The 19,441-nt window shown below is 41.9% G+C and overlaps 1 long non-coding RNA gene across 2 annotated transcripts in view; it reads right to left on the bottom strand.

Annotated features, from left to right (window-relative positions):
* The window catches only part of LOC146861781 (uncharacterized), an 819,473-nt gene that overhangs the window by 705,288 nt on the left and 94,744 nt on the right, over positions 1-19,441 (bottom strand). Inside the window, exon 2 of one of the 2 annotated variants that reach the window (XR_014978049.1) lies at positions 3,569-3,711. The exons of the other annotated variant lie outside the window; for it this stretch is intronic. This is a non-coding gene — a long non-coding RNA (uncharacterized LOC146861781). The remainder of the gene's footprint in view (positions 1-3,568; positions 3,712-19,441) is intronic. 2 annotated transcript variants of the gene reach the window in all.

The following is a 19,441-nucleotide window of genomic DNA, read 5'->3' as shown; positions in this document are numbered from 1 at the left end:
GTGACGGGCAAGGAGGTGCCCCCTTGGCCTGGGCTTCGCCCGGGCGCGGCCTGCACAAGTACCGCGCAGCAGGTGCCCTTTTGTTGATTTATGCACCTTTGGGCATGTAAAGCAGCATTGGCACAGTCAGGAATCAGGAATGCCGTGCAGGGGAGCCTGGAAGACTGAGTCCCGGTGTCTGGCTATACCCCTGAGTTACAGGGAGCGTCCCGTGCAGCGGGTGTCCTATCGTTGATTTATGTACCTTCAGGCACGTGAAGCAGCATCTGCTGAGTCAGGAGTCATGAATACGGTGCAGGGGAGCCTGGGAGACTGAGTCCGATGTCTGGCTACACCCCCGGAGTTACAGCGAGCGGCCCACGCAGCATGTGCCCTTTAGTTGATTTATGCGCTTTCGGGCACGTGAAGCAGCGTCGGCAAAGTCAGGAGTCAGGAATGTGGTGCAGGGGAGCCTGGGAGACTGTGTCCCGATGTCTGGCTACACCCCAGGAGTTACAGCGAGTGGCCCGCGCAGCGGGTGTCCTTTCGTTGATTTATGAGCCTTCGGGCGCGTGTAGCAGCATTGGTGGAGTCAGTAGTCAGGAATGCAGTGGAGGGGAGCCTGGGAGACTGAGTCCCGATGTCTGGCTACACCCCTGGAGTTACAGCGAGCGTCCCGCACAGTGGGTGTCCTTTTGTTGATTTATGCACCTTCAGGCACGTGAAGCAGCAACGGCGAGGTCAGGAGTCAGGAATGCGGGGCAGGGGTGCCAATGTCTGGCTACACCCCCGGAGTTACATTCAGCGTCCCCAATTCAATATTTTTTACATTTGAATTTGCTTCTCTCAGAAACTCAAGTAAATCTTCCCAGACATATCCAGAACAGCTAAGTGTACTTAAGTTTTTTAACATACATTTAAGTTCACAGTGACGACAAAACCAATATTTATTGGTACATGCCATTAAATTAATTAATTGTGATTCTAAATTTTCATCTCTTTGTTGAACTTTGTCCATGACTTCTTTTACAGAAACATGTGGAAGATGAACTCCTGTTTTTAATATGTGGTTCACTGCATAGGAAAGTGAATTGCAGACCAATCACTTTCAAACAGATGATGAAATATGTTGGAATGCACTGTCGAAATCTTGGATCTTCAGAGTACAATCTTGTCGAGTGGTATTCTGAAGCTGGAATCCGTACAGATCGCTCATCAAATCGTCCACATTCTACAGTGGGGAACAACCATAGAAAACAGGCTTCTAAACTTTTTTCCCATACACTGACGGGAGTTCCCTTTGCTTCCTTCATTTGAAATAATTCAATTCTGTTTCCTATCACTTCTTTTGAATGTAGAGGATGTATAGTATAATGTTCATAATCTCTTCACTCCTAGTCTTATCCACTTTTTCTATTTGGCCACAGGAAATTTCATCTTCTAAGCATATTACCTGTTCGTCAACATTTACATTCTTATAATATTATTTTGTACCAGATATAATGTAGCCTTTTGAAGTTTATTAACATCTACAAACTCTTGCTATATTTGTCTACTCTTTGTTGGTACACCATTAACTAGAATAACTACTGGCTCATTTTCCTCCCTGTCTACACCAACAGTTTCAATATTTTTCTTAAAATCAGAAGGTAAGTACACAATTCTTCCTTTCACACCTCTTTGTAAATCTATTGGAGGCAGCTTACCGGTTTTAGGCTCCATGGGAACTATAGCCTAAAATGGGTGCACAGATTGAATAAGAATGAACTCATATGCATTCAATTGTGCCAGTTCTGGAGGAATAGCTAGCAACTCTAACTTGTTATGTACTGCTCTAGGTGGCATTTTGTTCTCTTCTAATTTGTTGTAACAATATTTACACAAATAACTTGATCAGTAGCTAACTCAAGCCGAACTTCTACCAACAAATAAGCATCAATTGCTGCCACGTATCATTGTTTTCCTTTTCATTTTTTAAATATAAATCTACATTGCTAGTTTGACTTCTATAAGTACGTCGACAACATATACAAACATAGTTTGGTTTTTCACATGAATCTGTCTTAAACTTTGTAATTTCTTCTGCCAACTAATAAATACTAATGTCTTTCGTATGTTCTTCAACACACTTATCAAGCTCTCAATCAATCAATCAATCAATCAAGCTTTATTCGACAGTTTAGGTCATAAAAGCTCATTACATTCATAACATAAAACAGGTATTAAATTATCTAAAAAGTTAAAATTGCAATTAAATTTCTGAATAACCGTCGACCACAATGTTTTGTAAAAATATTTGACCAATCTCAAAAAGAAAAAAACAATCCACTTGCTCTTATGATGTCGTGGGACTATTTGATGAACATGTTGATCTAATCGCCAGCCTATATTAACTATAGCATAAATATTCTACCAAGTGCACATGATTTAGAAGGGATTTGCCCCGATCCTCAGGGCTTTTGCCCGTATGCCCCAGGCCCACCCTAAAAACTTTGCCACAGCTATACATACAGGGGGGACTTTGCCACAGCTATACATACAAGCTCTCACTTTCTCCACACTCCTCTTGTGAACCGAAAAAACAAAACTGTAGATCATCACAAGCGTTTTCTACATCTGAAACTGAACCGTGCAAAAGAGCTGTGTTCATTTCAGTTAAACATAATGCAGGAGTTTTTACATAGTAAACTCTCCTAACTTCCGCATTTCTGAGTGGTGTACTGCTAACATTCTTAAATGATTAAAAGTACTTTTACACACTTTTCTTGAAAGACAAGCCAAAGAATGACCCTGCAACTTACTATATTTTCTTATTTTACATGGATCTAGTCCTTGTGATATCTTAATCTTCCTTTTAAGACATTTTTTGCATACTCTCATAAAATAAATTGCAATATGTCAATAGATTTACGTTGAATACTGCAAATACTGCTACAATCCCAGTTATATACAGGACCTTGTGTATGCTTCCCTTGAACTTCTTTAGCTACTACTTCTTCCACACTCTGAACAACCATTTTTCCTTTAGGAATGGGAGAACCATCTTTCATCTCATAGCATCGACCACTAGCATCAACTGCATGCACTAATGTGTTCTGTTGAAAATGCCTTCATTAAAGAAAGGCTCAGTAGTGGAAGTGTGCTTCCATTCACCAGTTAAAGTTTTACAAAAGTAAATTCTATTAACTATTCCTTTTCTTTTGCCTTTCTCCTTCATAAACACCATTGTTTTATCCCATGTTCTCATTCTTTTCAATATTAATATAAATAATTTTTGTTTCAATTTAAAAGCAGTTTCTACTACACTTTCAATGTCTTAATTCTTCTTATACACTGCTGATCTTTTTTATACTTTTTACAATGTTTTAATACACTGTGAATTACTCTACTTTGAAACATATGTGTGCGTATCAATTTAAATTGCTTTTCTCTTGTTGTAGCATGTTTTGTTTTTCAAAAACAAATGTTTTTTTACCATAATATATCTTGTTCTCCTTCTGCTTTGTTGTAAAACCTTCCTTTTTTCTTTCATTATTATTCTCTTTCGTTTTTCTCTCTGCAACGTTAAGAAACTGTTTAGTGCTCTTACCAGAACAGATTTATCTTTGGTAATTTTGTTGTCTTTTTCTAATACACTCTTTACTTTTGTTTAAGTAGATCTGTTTGTTTTGTTGTCTTCTTTTTTCATGTTTTCTTGCTATCTTCAATTTATGATCCAGACAAAATAATTTTCTAAAAAACAAAGAAAAGTTTCAATAATTTGTTACATGAATTAACAATTTAAAATTAATTACATATCAATATTCATATTAACTAATAAACAATTACTTACATTGCTATTCTCTTTATTACAAATAAAAAACAAAACTATTGAAACAAACAAGAGAACTGCAGAAAGAGGAAAAGGTGCTTAAGAAAAAGAAAGGGAGAGAAAGAAAAAAAAGTTTAAAAACACCAAAAAGAAATACACAGCTACTAAAACACAGGTACACAGAGAGACAATAACGTATGCACAAATAAACAACAGAGGTGCCCAAACATGCAAGAGAAGTGCACAAATATGTGTAAAACGGAACACAGGTGCACAAAAAGGCGAGGGGGTGCAAAAAAGAGGAAGACAGATGCAGAAAGAGGCAAAAGATGCTCAAAGAGGCAAGAGAAGTGCAGAAAAAGAGTAGAGGGATGCAGAAACAGACAACATGCATGCAAAAAGAGACAAGATGAGTGCCATAAGAAACAAGAATGGTGCAGAAAGAAGCAAAAGATGTGCACAAAGGCAAGAGAAGTGCATACAGAATGAAAAGATGCACAGAAAGGACAGTGAGGTGCATAAAGACGGAAGACAACTGCAGAAACATGTAACAGGTGTAGAAAGAGGCAAAACAGCTGCAGAAAGGGGAAAGAGGGCTGCACAAAGAAGCAAAAGGGGGACAGAAAGAAACCAGAGAAGTGCAGAAAGCACCAAGATAGGTACAGAAACAGACTAGAAGGATGCAGAAAGAATCCAGAGAGGTGCAGAAAGAAGCAAGAGAACTCCAGAAATTCAAAACATGTCGCATGTCTCTGTTGTGAGTCTCACCCGGTGGTCGAACTAGATTTAGTTTTAATCTCTTGCACTCTATATTGGCCAAACCGGTTGGGTGGAGCATTGTGAAAGATCTAGGCCCTTGCACATGCGATCATTTTTCAACACAAGACACTATGCACTTTATCATGTTCTGCGATCATCATAATGAAATTTGTAGGAAGTTTTTATTGCCAATTCTAAAGGGAAAAGTTTTCACACAGGTACGGCCGGCTTTGGTGTACCTTCAAATGCTGAATATTACCTGGGAAATTTACAACATTGCTAGCTTTTTAGTTACCGCTGCCAGGGAGAGGGAAAGAAGGCACATCTCATATAGAAATGCTGTAGTTCCTTCTGAATCAGGCTAAAAGCTGTTTTTAATGCTTGGATTTTTTTAAATGTTGTGCATAATTTCAGGATATGAATGTAGGAAAATTATTGTTAGGCATGTTCATTCTCTCTGGCTTACAAGATTTTACAACAATACTTTTGTCTAGACTCTAATCAATTATATTTTAATTGTATAGTGCCTAGGATCATTTTAATCAGGATTTTTGCCTTTTGGGGCTGAGTATTGTTTATGTTATGTACTTTTATGATTTTTATTAACCGAATAAAGTAGATTTGTCTGTCTGTCTGGTCGAAATGGGGAAAAAAGTAGCGGAACTGTCAGCAGAGAATCAGAGTGCAGGAAAAACCTGAGGATGGGACCAGTGGGCCGAGTCAGAGGTGTGGCCAGAATGCACAGAATATTCAAATTTTAAGTATTTGTTTGGCATTTCACTGACCAGTTACAGTTTGTTATGTTATTTAATTCAAACAATGGATACACAAATATTTAAGATATAATATGAGTTATTGACATTAAAATACATCCACAAAATGGGCTATGTTTCCGATCACGGAATGTCCCAAATACTCTTAAAAGTTAAAGCACAAGCCATTTGCTCCGAGCCATGGAGTTTCTGTCTGCACTTCTCCTCCCTTTTTCCACAAGATCAGTTCAAACACTAAAGGCAAAATATCCAAATTTGCAAATGTTTTCTAGGTAATTATGGCTCTGCCATATGTGCCACATAATACATAATCTGCAGCATAATCTGACAATTTCAACTAATAGATTGTTTGTAGCTCAAACAGATCAAAAGTTACTAAAACATGTGAATTGTGTTGCTGTGAAGTGGATGGCCCTTTGCAAAGGTTGACTTTCTCACTACTTCATTTGTATGTTACACTGGTACTAATAAGGCCAAATCTTTCCAGAGACTGTTAGCATGTGTAAAAATGTTAAAATAATAAAGTATCAGAAAATATACTGCATTACGCTGCAGCTTTGTTTGCTGCATATTTAGTCAACGCTGCTGCATCATTTTGTCCTCCTTTGCTGCATAATTCCAGTGCCCCCAAAGCAGGCAGCACATGTTAAAAGTGATTGTGCATGAGGCAGAGAGACTGTAAAGTTTGCTAACTTAGTTTGGTGTGCGTGAAAATCCTGCATTGCTGATCCTTGGTAAGTTGCGACTACTACTGCTGAAAAAAGGCCAATGGAGGTAATATATGGGTGAGGCAGACTGGCCTCAGAGGGCAGGGCTGGCTTTAGTGCTGGTGGCTCCCTATGCAACAATGTTTGTTGGTGCTCCCCAATGACCACCTCCGGCACAGATTCCCTCACTACTACCCTTTAACAGTGCCCTTCAAGTCTCCATATCCACACACTTCTCACATGCATTTAATTTGATTTACAGTGCTACTCATACCAGTGTAGGGTGTCAGAGCACTTTTCATCAGACACATTACACAGAGACAATCAATTATACATGTGTAAATCACTGTATAGGAAAGGCTACATATGACTAAGGACTACAAGGTGTAGGAGTCACATGACAACCATACTAGTAGGCAGTATAGTTTAATAGTGATTGATCTTGAGAAACACAAACTCTGAATTTAAAACATAATACCATGGTTGGGGGGTTCGGTTTAATAATCAGAATTGATTTCTATCCAAATGAACACTTTTTGTAACATTAGGATAATCAAAGACTGGGGGAATAAACCATAACGCTCTAATTTATACCTTGCAGTTTGCATGCAGCTCGTATATGACAGTTAATAGCTCACAACTGTTCTATGTTAGGATTTTAACTTATAAACTACAAGTTACAAAAGGATCTCTCTGGCAAAAGCAGTAATCCACAGACCCACTGACCTATTTACATTATGTGCACACTGGATTTGCATGGTATATGTTCTTTACAGCAGGCACATTAACCCTCTGTACTACCTTTCTATGAGTCAATTTTTCAATTCAATTCTTTATTCGGTATTACAAGTAAGATCATAAAAGTACATAAGATGTCATTACTTTAAAAAACATAATTACATAAACATAAGTCCCAATAATTAAAAGGATACTCCTACTCAGTTTGTCATGCATTCCATTTCATCTGTATGTACATTGTCTAATTAACAACAATTTAAAAACGTTAGATATTAGAAAATAATAATTGTTTTGATAGACAATCCTTCCTCTAATTGTGGGCCCGCCCGATTCTTTTTTTTCATACATACCCATAGGAACGATGCAACTGAGAAACAGACAAAAGGATTCGGAAGGGATTTTAAAAATACAATGCTACACAACAAAGTTTAAAACTATATTGTTTACAGATTGGGACGATCAGATTCTGTCTTTCCGGTCGATAGAAATCACAAAAGAATAGGATGTGAATATCATTTTGTGGTGATTGCATATCGCAAGGACACAAGGAGAGTTCAGAGTGCTTAAATTTCTTCCCTGGGTATCCTATCATCAGCGGTATCATATTTAGGCGGAATCTTAATAAAAGAAATTTATGATGTGGTATCATGAAGTCAGCCAGATAAAAAAATCCTCCCTTGTGCAGATTTGGAATTAGTTCATACATGAGGACCGACTGACTTTGATAGTTTCTTTCCCTTCTCTGGTATTGAGCCCGCAACAGAAATGTATCAGCCAGCTTCCATCTCGATATGGTCTTGCAGGTAAATGGGTCCTTAAAGAGATGATTCAAACTGATGTCCATCAGTTCCATCTCTACATACTTTAGCAACCTAATCCTGTTGTAAATTTCTGATTTCAAAATACTACTTATAATAACTTGAGTAAGGGGGGCTGTGTCCCTACGCCAGAGAGAAAGCCATAGCAGGAGTGGGGCCATTTTAATAGTATCCACGATGTAAGATAGGGTCAGTTCGATGTGAAGAACATAGTTGGAATAGGAATGGGGAAGAGAAGTAAAAGATTAAAAAAATCTATTCTCTATGGGCTGAAGGGAGTTGCTAGGTGCCATGCCCCATACGCCTGCCCCATAAGAAGTTGCAGCCTTAGTTTTAGCATGGTAAATCTTTTTCCAAGGGATTAAAGGTTTTGCTCCCAACCTTTTAGAGAATACTTTTAGCGTCATTAAACTACTCTCCATACCCATAGCTCTTCCCTCAACCAGTTTAGACCATGATTTATTTTTGTCAAAAAGTATACCTAAATAGGGAAGTGACTCCACCATTTACATTTTCCCAGAATCCATATAAAATGATGGTGTTTTGTCGCGTTTCCCTGTCCCTGCAACAATTACAAAGGGTTTCAACCGGTTGACCCTTAAATCCAATCAATACATAAAGGCCGCGCAGGCTAATATCAGGCCCTGAAGCCCCATACCAGTTTGGGCCATCAAGACAGCTTCATCGGCATATGCCAAAATTGGTAACCGCTGGTGATTAGTGGACACAGGGACATCCAAGGCTGCGCCCTCAAGATGTTTTCCTACACCGTTAGTGTAGATGGAAAAAAGAAACTGTGCAAGGACGCAGCCTTGCCTTATCCCTTTAGGATCTTAAATGGTAGAGTGCACTTCCAATTTTTCCCATAGTGGACAGACGAGGAGGCATCAGAGTACAGTTGACGAATAAAGTAAACTATGGCCTGATCAATTCCCATCTCCTCCATTATATACCATAGTCAAAGGCTGCGGATAAATCCATGAATGCAAGATAGATTTTGGCTCTGGTATATTTGTCCATAATCAGTGAGAGGTTAAGGCACAGATCTATTGTGTCCTTTCCCTCTTGAAAGCCATATTGGGACTCCATTAGAATATTCTTACCCTTCACCCAAGCCTCCTGTCTCATCTAAAAGGAGACGCCCATAAGTTTGGCTGTTGTATCAATCAACGAGATTGGTCGGTAGTTTTTAGGATTACCTTTGTCACCCTTCTGGTGGATTGGGTCAATTATGCTTGTTTTCCAGGAAGTAGGGGGGCCAACTATAGCAATTTTGTTAAAAACATTGGTCAATAAGGGCACCCATAAATCTTCATTATCATAAACGTAGTCAATGGGTACACCATCAGGGCCCAGGCTTTCCTGGTATTACAAGCCTCTAACCCGGCCCTTACTTCACCAAGCGAAAAATAAAGATTGTCCCGTATAATGGTACATGGGATAACTGTATCTAGTGCCGGATAGACATTAAGGGAAAAGATACTTGTGAAGTGAGCCACCCAGTCCTCCTCACCTGCATTAACATCTAGTGTAGGATCCTTCTGCATCTTAAAGTGGGGTCCATTTATTATCGCCCAGATCACCTTTGAGTTACCTAAAGCCGAAGCCTGCTCTAGGTTAGCCCGAGTCTCATCTTTTAATGCCTTCTCCCTATTTTTCCTAACCAGTCTATATTCCCTGCGGAGTGTGGCAATTTCGGTTATATTTCTAGGTTTGTTACCCAAGGCTATAATAAGAGCTTTACTCTTTTTTGAGCAAACGGAATCAAACCAGCCCTTATCCTTCTTTGCTTTCTCAGAATTTTTCCTGGTAAGTGCCTTCCTTATATGATCTAGGAGTGCTACGAAGGATAATATCAGAGAATGAGGAGGATTAGCAGGGTCCAGACATCTATTGATAATAACAAGGGCATTTCGAATTATTTTGGGTACCAACTTCAGTTTTTCAATTTGAGCCCACTTGCGTTGGTAACCGTTTCTCCTGGCTAATAATGGCTGGCCTACTTTCTGGTGGGTTGTCACAACCCTGGGCACCAGGAGTATCTCACAGAGCAAAATAGCATGATCACTAAAACCCATAAATTGGACGTTTATTTTACAGCACCTAGCAATTAGAGGCTCAGTGATCAGTATAAAGTCTATGGTTGATTCCTGGTTATCCTAACGTAATGTAGTTAGCAAAGCGCCAGAGGAGGTGGACAAGATATTAACCATTAGCATATTTCTTGATGAGTGTGTCTTATTAAGGCTATTTCCGTAATTGGTATGAGAGAAGTGATGGACAGGATTACCCAACAGATCCTCCATACCGCAAATTCGATCTAGGTTATGCTTACAGGGATGGATGTTGAAATCCCTCACCCATATGATATTTAGAGTGACCTTTTGCTTAAAATAATTATTGCCTTATCAATAGCACGATTCAGATCCTCCAGAACTAAATGCATACTTGGGCCAAAGTTGTTAATATAATAATTTATTAAAAGACAAAAGTCTAGGTTAGCTGACTCTAAGATGAGAAGATGAAAAAATGGGCTATTTCCTTCCAACATCATAACTGTTTTTGCCAATGTGTTAGAGATAAACGTTATCAAGCCCCCCTTGGCTCTTCCTGAAGGTGACGGAATAGCCCTTGTCTGATATGACCGGTAGCCATTTAAAAAGATGTCTTCCTTTGACCATGTCTCCTGTAAATAGGAGATGTCTTGGTCCTGCCACAATTTGAGCCAATGGACACCGCCCAATTTATTTAAAATGCCTGCCACATTCCATGATGCTATTCTTAATACATTTGAACTCCCCTTCTTGTTCTCACTAGGTATATTGGTGGCTTCAATATCAGCCACAGGAACGTCCGTAGACGTAGTGGGAAGCCTCTCCTCCGGAGTAATAGGTAGTCAGGCACACAGTTCTAGACCTGAAAGGGGGGTAAATCTATTCTCTAGATGGATTCCCTGGTTGACCAACAAGTTTGGTCTCGCTAAGTTTCCCTTATGCAAAATGGCGGTTCCAGTTCCACCAATGGACAAGGCCTATAGAAGTACTCTAGGGATAGTGGTGTGATCTGTGTCCCAGTAGGTGGAACTCTTCGTAGGCGATCTAGGGGGAATCTTGGAGCATGGGGATTGTTAAAATTTATTACAACACTGTCACCCTTCATCACTTTTGGTGGCAAACCCAGCCACCCTACCCTCCTGGCCATGATGATTTGGTTTGACAGACGAGCCCTGATATTAGTAACTGGTAGATAGGATGTGTTTATAGAATCCCTTAAGTTTCCTAGATGTTCACCTTGTTGCACAGTGGGGTTTTGGGTCTGAGGGGGAACACCAGATTTAGATAGACCCAGTTTCTGATGCTGGAAAAAGGCATGACCTTCCACACTGTCAGTTGTTGTTAGACCAGACCAAACCAACTGGGGAGGCAACCCCTCGGCCTGCTGGGAATCATGGCCTCCCACACTGTCGGTTTTTATTAAAACCATCCCCACCGACTGCATGGAGGACCCCGCTGTCTCATTTACCTGAGTTCTATTTAGAGGGGTGTGGTTAGATATACATGAGACCTCCATGGATGTCAGCCTCTCTTCAATTTGAAAAAGTTTGTACAGGGGGGAATTTAAGAGCACAGTAACCAGAGTCTCTATCCTCTTCAAAAAATCGTTTTTAGTCACCAATGTGGGCAGCGCGGGAGTGTTGTTAGTCCTTAATAATACCGATTCCCCCAATTCAGAGTCACCTTGCCCAGTAGGTTTCCCGGGGTGGGTCCCTTTCGAGATTTTTTGCTTTTGAGCTCCGCCTCCCATTCTTCTTTTAACTGAGGGTTCGCTGTTGCTGTTCCCTAGCTGAAATGTTGCTGTCTTACCCCGTGTCACTATATTGTGACTAGATACGTTAGGAGGCCTGGTGAGAGACAGATATAAGTTGCGGGTAAATCAAAGGGGCTGCATCCATAGTATGAGTACCAAGGGAGGAATGTTTTTGAGCAATAAGGGAGTCAAAAGAAAGCCTTCTCTCTGCTAGCTCAATTTCGTGTGTTAGAACAGTCTCAGCCCTCAATAAGAAGCTGCCAAGAGTCAAAACCACTCCACCCTAAGTAAGTAAGTAATTTTATTGTGTTGATTATTTAAAATCTTACAACAGTACATATCAAAAGAGAAAGAATTAAAAATTATATTCCTAATATAAAATCGCATAAAATTACATTACATGGGCTAACTTAGCCAATTAAATATTTGCAATGATTGCCTCACCGAGTTTCTTTTTAACTAAAATTAAGAACTTTACAAAAGAGACATTTAAAATAATATCATCTGGAACCATACATTTAATCACCGCCTGTCTGCATGACCGTATACTGCGAGAATTAAAATGGTCCTTAAGCAGTCTTTTTCTTTCTTGAAGTAGTTCAGGACAAATACATAGTAAATGAGAAATGTCTTCCTCTCCCCACTTACACAGTCTACATTTTGTTTTAGTTTCTTGTAATTCCCATGGGGGAAGATGACATAGCCCAGACATAGATCCGAATCTTGCTTTAAGCAGAACCTGCTTATTTTTTTCCGTCCACGGGGTCGTCAAATATTTTTGGATCTCCATCTTTTTATATCCATTTAGTACCATCCGTGCATGGTTTCTCTTTGTAAGAATGGCCTTATCCTTTATGACAGATAAGTGGGCTGCAGTTTTATTAATAATTTTCTTAAATGATGACTTAGTTATGTTCATTTCCCATATTGATGTAATTCCGAATGCTTCAATTGCCTCACTAAGATAGCGAGCAGCAGTGGAGTTAGTGTCCCTTATTATTTCTGACCATAAGAGCTGCGAAATCTCATTTTGTTGATCAGTTTTTATTCGATTCCAGACTTTTATGAAATGTCCTTGCCTTGCAAACTCTTGATTGGTAAGGCCAAACTCCAACCTTATTTGCGAAGGGGACGCATTCGCTGGGAGGTGGAAAAGCGCTCGGTAGACTCTGGTTATGGTTTTGTTCAGGTTGACGCTGTCATTACCCATCACAGCTTCGCTGCCATATGTAATCGAGGGTAAAAGTTTTGCACCAACTATACTTAGAAGGGGGCCATAGGTCAGGGTAGGTAAAGACTTCTGGATAGTTTTAAAAGCTGAAGTTAATGTGTTAGCTTTTCTTTGTGACTCTTTGTTGTGTAGCTGGTAGGTGCACTTTCCATCAAATAATATGCCTAGGTATCTGTAGAACTCGACTTGTTCGAGTTCTATTTTTTCCATAAACCAACGGCTTTTATAATTAAGCCTAACATTTTTGGCAACCACCATAACTTTGGTTTTGGTCTCATTTATAACTCCACCCCCCCACCCGTTCTGTACGTCCATTCCGTTTACTCATTGCACTTGGTGGTGCTGTTCAAAAACCCTCCCCTAGGCAAATGGATACAGATATGGAAAATGAGGTGAAAAAACAGTACCTTCGAAATGGTCCTCAGCACACCCCCGTTTCCAGGTGTTAGAGAGTGGGCCCAGCTCAGCCTCCTCTGAGCTCTGACGGGCGTGGAAGTGCCTGCCCTTGGCCTGGGCTTCGCCCGAGCGCGACCCTGGCGCGTCCCCACACTCGTCCCGTGATAATGTTTATATACGCGCTCCGGCGCGAATGAGGGTGGGAGATGTAGACCCCCCTCCGAGTGGCGTGCTCTTCCCGGTGAGGCAAGTTGGGGCGAGGTGCTGGCTACCTTGTTCAAAATTGACCTAGGTCCTAGACATACGGTGCACTACTAATGTTCAGTCCTAAGAGTGTTTATCCAATTACAAGCCTAAAGTGGACTAGTTCAAAACAATCTGCGAACAAAATTATACATCACAAGCAACATTCCAATCTGTGGATTGTACATCAGAAAAATTATCATAGAGCCGATAGATTTCCAACTTCTCTGTAATTTTATTATTTAAACACGGATGTTTGATGAGGAAACCATTCCATGAGTGTTTAGATAATTCTCAAGCAGTTCGCACGTGGATTATCCCACGCGCATAAACCACAGCCCTTCTTCAGGGAAATCTCCAAGCAGCGTGCTCTGGTAACCAACACTGACTCTTGTTGTCCCCCAAAAAACTGCAAAAGTTTATATCTCCACGTAAGGTGCTGAGTGCACCCCCGTTACTCAGATCGTCGACTGTCTTCAGCTAGAACATGAATTCACCCCATTTTCTAGTTGCTGCAGTCTTCATGTCGGCTTGAGATCACCTCCGGATTACGGGCGCGACTCCCGCTAATCTCCGGTTTCAAATGCCGTGCAAACCCATTCTCCCGACATCCTGGCAATGTATAGAAACCACCTCAGCTACCTCCCCACGCTGAGAGTGCTTCAACTATGAGTCAAAACTTCCACTAGACAAAACTCTGATCTCTCTCCCTAAGAACATTAATCACCTGAGTTATCATAACATTTTTATTGCTGCTGACACCCCCACCCAAAGTCAGCGCTCAGTGTGGTCACACCACCCTAGAGCTGGCACTTTTCAAGTGTCCTGTGACCTCATGCTTTAGGGTGTGCTGCTTCATAGGCCTGCCCACAAGACTAGAGGGGAAATTCAGTATGGACTGCGGCGGACAGGCCTTCAAGGTTAACCCACACTTGACACTGCTAGGGTCCACCTGCTGGTGATAAGACACCAGGGCTTCTAAGGTCTTGCAGGGCCTTCTAAGGTCTAGTATGGGAATGTGCTCCCTCAGAAGTGTGGTCTGGGGAACTGGTCATGAAGGCTGCACCTGGTTCCCCAGTTCCGAATTCGGTAGCTCTGATCATAGTGCCACATCCTCTCCCCCACTTGCCCAACTGAGAGAAACTTACACTGCCTTCAACTCAATTGTGCCGCACTATAAACACCTGGATGCGCCTCAATTAAAATTACTCAATGCACAAGGGCAATATGCTGCATTAAAGAAAAGTAACAACATCCTGGAAAATGAAAACCCTCATAGGGAATGCAAGATTAAGTAAAGCATGTGAAATGTAATCAAGAACAACATGGTTACTCTAACGCTTTTACACTCACTATTCAGAAATCAGTGTGTGCTTTTGGCTGAAAGGTTAAGGGCATGACTACAGGGCCCAGAAGGGACCCATTTCAATGTCCATTGCTTATATTCTTACAAAATGTAAAAAGAATGGTTAAAAAAGACCACATCCATGAACACAGAACTGCGGTACACATTTTGTTTTCCAATTCACCCAACAATCAGACATTGCAGTACCTCCAGGATTGGTGCGCTTCCCTACCAGGGGAAAACAATGATGTTCAAAGAAAGACAAGAAAACAAAAGTAGCACTTCACTGGAAAACTCTGTAAAGTGGTGCTAATGTGTTTGGGTGTGAATAAAATCATTCTGGCCACTTTGCGACCACTCTGCTTTGCTTTATTTAGTTATTTATTTAATTTTCATATTTTGAACTATTTAATTCCAAGGCTGCACTTTGGAATTAGAAAAGTTTTAAAAAAAAGACAATATTTCCAGAAAAAGTGTTATTTTTTTGTTTGTTTGACCCATTTCACAGGTGAGCAAAAACGAAAGTAGGAAAGAGAAGGTCAGAACCATTTATTGAAGTCACGGTTTTCAGTAAGTGAGGAGGAGCTAGACAGAAAGAGAGTTAATAAGAGTAAGAAAGAGAGGGAGGGAGCAGCTGCCAGAGGCAGGGCAGAAGTGAACACTGTACTTGTTTTCACAAGGCAAGAAGGAAAAGACAGAGTCCTTTTCCTTCTCGGATTGCCCTGCCCATCTCCTGAACGGTAAAAAATACAGAGCCTTATCTGTAGGCCTCAGCTATTTCCACCGTCTTGGGACGCATGTTTACATTAAAAAAGTAGGGGAACTGAATCTATTGATCTAAAGAAGTAGGGGCACGCCGTGCCCCGCCGATCCCGCCCACTTGGACCACTGATCTCACATTAGTCCTGAAAGCATGCAGGCATGTGTCCGTGCCTTTTGCTAGTGGCATCAAACATAAAAGAAACATACAAATAGATTTATACCTGTGTTTTATAGGCCTAGCATCTTCCGGTGCATAACGTGTGAAAATACATGTATAAGTACAGACATACCTCAGTCACAACTCCATACAATTCTTTCAACTTGACAGACTGCCCTTACCATTTCAAGCAGATACCTAAATTTATATGGGATACTTGAAGTGTACCTTTACACAGATTCATACAAAGTAGACTAATCACTAATCACTCTGCCAGCATGTCTTAAACCTTACTTTTATCTTGCAGCTTCTCTATTCAAATAGTGACTACCCGGAGTGTTGGGCCTAACCAAATATAAAGCAGCAAACCTTAGCATGCCTCTATTGTAACTCTCAATATATTCCTGAAACCATGCATGTAGGAAGCTGGCTCTGTATTTACAATACCTAGGTGAGGTATAGTGTGCACAGAGTCCAGTGGAACCCCAAAGGTAGGCAGAGGTAAAGTTAGATAGAACCTTACTCTCTATTTGTGGTAGTGTGGTCGAGCAGTAAGACAGTATCAGAGGACAGTGTTAAGCATTTGTTGTACACACTCAGTCAGCAAATGAATTCACACACTCAAAGACTAAACTTCAGACCACTTGTTTTGGTATAAAATTATTCTTTCAGTTATTTCATTTTCTAGAACCAAGCACGCCTGGCACAGGTAAGCAATAAATACTTTACAGTAGTACTGCAGTTTGTAAACAGTTTGGATTGCAATAGTAAATGTACTTTGCTTCAGAGAAATGCAATGATTTGTAAATACAGTACATTGAATGGGATTTGCAGTAAAATACCAGGTAAGTTCTTTTTAGATTACTTTTCTTACTCAGAGTAGTATGCCTGGGTACTATTCTGGGACATTTCCTGCAAACAGGTAAGTAAAATCGTTTTTGTTAAACAGTGCAACTTGAAAGAATTTCTTTAGGTTCTCAAACTCCACACTTTCCAAGAAAAACAGTCAATATTATCCTATGGAGGAAAATATGGTTATTGGTTTTGAGGTAAGTATTTGGTAGTGGGAGTTGAGGTTCTAGCGGTAGACTCAGGGGTCCCCCAGGGTCAAGGATGCACTCTTGTTACACCCTCAGTGGCACTAGGCCGGCCGGGTGCAGAGTACTGAGGCCCAATGTTATCCAATAGGGGATGGGGCCTCCGGTTGGTGGCTGCTGAGTAGCAGTCCACTTGGCTGTGGGAGCAAAGCTCCTGGACTTTAGCTCAGGACAAATGGGGAAACAAGCCAGCACAAAAGGTACACCCTCAGCTGCGCTGGGGCGGACGGGTTCAGAGTGCTGTTTTGGCATCAGGTGCCCTGTTGTTTTCAATGGGAATTTTCGGTTTTGGTTTTTAGCTGCAGGCTCGGTCCAAGAAGACTTCTGGGAGGAACCAACCACTGGGCAAGTAAGTTGGAGGGCTCGGGGACGTAGGTGCACCTCGGGTTCCTTTCTCCAGGGTGCAGGGCGGCTGGATGCAAGGATGTCTTTTGAGGTCGGATTTCACCTTACCGGGCCACTTGCGGTTGGGGTGGTCTCCGTGCAGAGGCTGCAGGCGACGTCGGGGAGTCCTGGAGGGGTCAACCCACAGTGGACTCGGACTCTGGAGCACTGGGGGACCTCGCTGGGACTGGTGGGCCACTCGAACTCGGGCCGTAGGCGATGGGTGCAGTTGTAGTTCCAGGCATTGGGTTTCTTTGTCCTCAGCAGGCTCAGAGTCTGTTTTCAGAGTTTCTTTTGAACAGGGCTGCTGTTCACAGGTTGACCCGGTCTTTGTTGAAGGCAGTCAGTCCTCCCAGGGGTTCTGGAGGTCGCTGGCTGCAGGACAAGATGATTTTTGGTGCAGGATCTCTGGAAACTCCAGACGGACTGGTAGGGCTGGGGCCAAGTCATTTGTTCTCTGCAGTCTCCTCTGCTGGGCGTCTTCTTTTAACCTTTTTCTTCTTAGGTTGTGGGAATCTGCTTTCTTGGTTCAGGGCTGCCCTCTAAATACTGTATTTAGGGGGCGTTTTAGGGCTCTTGAGGTCAGTAGGCAATGGGCTACTGACCTTAGGGTGACTACACCCTTGGTGTGCTCACCCCACATGGGGGAGTGAGTACAATCCCTAATCCTGATTGGAGAGTGCCTGCCATCTGCAAGATGGCGAGCACTGAAGAGAGGGCTTCACCTTGCCTCCCCCAACTGAGAGATGGAGTTGGCAGAGGTGGGCACACCTTCTGGGCTGGCTAGTTTTTCCCGTCTGTCTTCCTGCCGAAAAGGAGGGGACACAGGAAGGGGGCCTGCTCCTGCAAGCAGGAGAGGCTGGGGGTCGCATTACAAAGGCTGCCAGGCCTTTGAAGCACCCCTGCCACAGATGGCTCTTCCTGGCCTGGGGGAGGTGTGAACACCTCCACCCAGGAAAGGCTTTGTTTCTGGGCTCAGGGAGCGAAGACTCTCACCCTAGGGTTCCAGAAAAATGTCTTGTGGTAGCAGGCTGGTGTGTACCAGTCAGGGAACCCACCAGAGGCTGGTTGTTTTTCAGGGGGCATCTCTAAGATGCCCTCTGTGAGCATTTTTTATTAAATTCCACACTGGCATCAGTGTGGGTTTAATGTGCTGAGAAGTTTGATGCCAAACTTCTCAGTTTTCAGTGTAGCCATTGTGGTGCTGTGGAGTTCGTAAGGACAATCTCCCAGCACCATATACTCTTAATAGCAGCACTACACTCACAATGTTTAAGAATCTATTTAGACACTGTAAAGGTACAGGGCTTAGGCACCTGTACCCTCACCAATGGTATAGGGCACCCAGCTAGAGAGGTGACTAATCTATGCCAGGGCAGTGGGTTGTAGGCATGGCACACAGAGATGTGTGCCATGTCGACTCTTCACTTTGTTCTGTATCAAAACACACAGCATGCAAAGGCAGTGTGTGTGTGTAAAGGCACAGGGCCTCTAAGAGTGGCACAATAAGTGCTGCAGCCCTTAGAGGTCTTCCCTGGACACAGTGCCCTGGGTACCTGTGGTACCATTTACCAGGGGCTGACCTGTGGCCAGAGATGCCAATTGGGTTAGGTCTGCAGAAAGAACACAGGCCCTGGGAACCTGATTGTCAGGGACCCAGGGCACATCAAGTGGAAGTGCATCAGTAATCTGGCAAAAAGTGGGGGGGTTAATGCATCAGAAGCCCACTTTCCTACAATGCAGACATGTGTCTGTGCCTTTAGCTAGTGCCATTATATATAAAAGAAACATACAAATAAATGTATACCTGGGTATTATAGGTCTAGTATTGTTGCAGGGATTCTGCACAAATACAGAACTATGCGCAGGAGTATGGGACCTTGGTGTCTAGGGACTGGGTCTTCCTACCACCTTAGTACTCACGAACCTAGGACCGACTAGCTATAGTGTCTTACTTGCTCTCCTACACTATTCCCAGAGAAACAAATCATTAGACACCCCAGGACACAACACTCATAGATCTCTCAGGAATCGGGGTAACAAGGCACACCCTTTCGCTCACACTGTTCTACTTTTCCACAATAAGATCTGACAGAGACACAAAACAGTTTAAAATATTTCTTTTAACTAACGTGCCCTAAACTGCAGTATACGTACCACAACAAGCCAGAAAATGCACAATACAAATATAGTCAACAAAGCAGCGAGTCCATACATCATGAAGGGAGATGTCATCATAAAAAGAAGATGGAGAAAAAGACTATGGTGCCTAATCTCCCTCACATTGCTAGAAGAAGTATTATTATATAATACAAGATCTCTGGGCTTTGTCCCCACACCCCATACCGTAGCCTATACATGATATATCTACGTCTTGGTCCTCTCCCTGGAAAGGTCCCTCTCCAAGTGTGTCTCACCTCTTCATGTAAAAAAA

Source organism: Triturus cristatus, chromosome 2_2, assembly GCF_964204655.1.
Source record: "Triturus cristatus chromosome 2_2, aTriCri1.1, whole genome shotgun sequence".
Taxonomy (NCBI): domain Eukaryota; kingdom Metazoa; phylum Chordata; class Amphibia; order Caudata; family Salamandridae; genus Triturus; species Triturus cristatus.
This window is presented reverse-complemented; position numbering and strand designations above follow the sequence as displayed.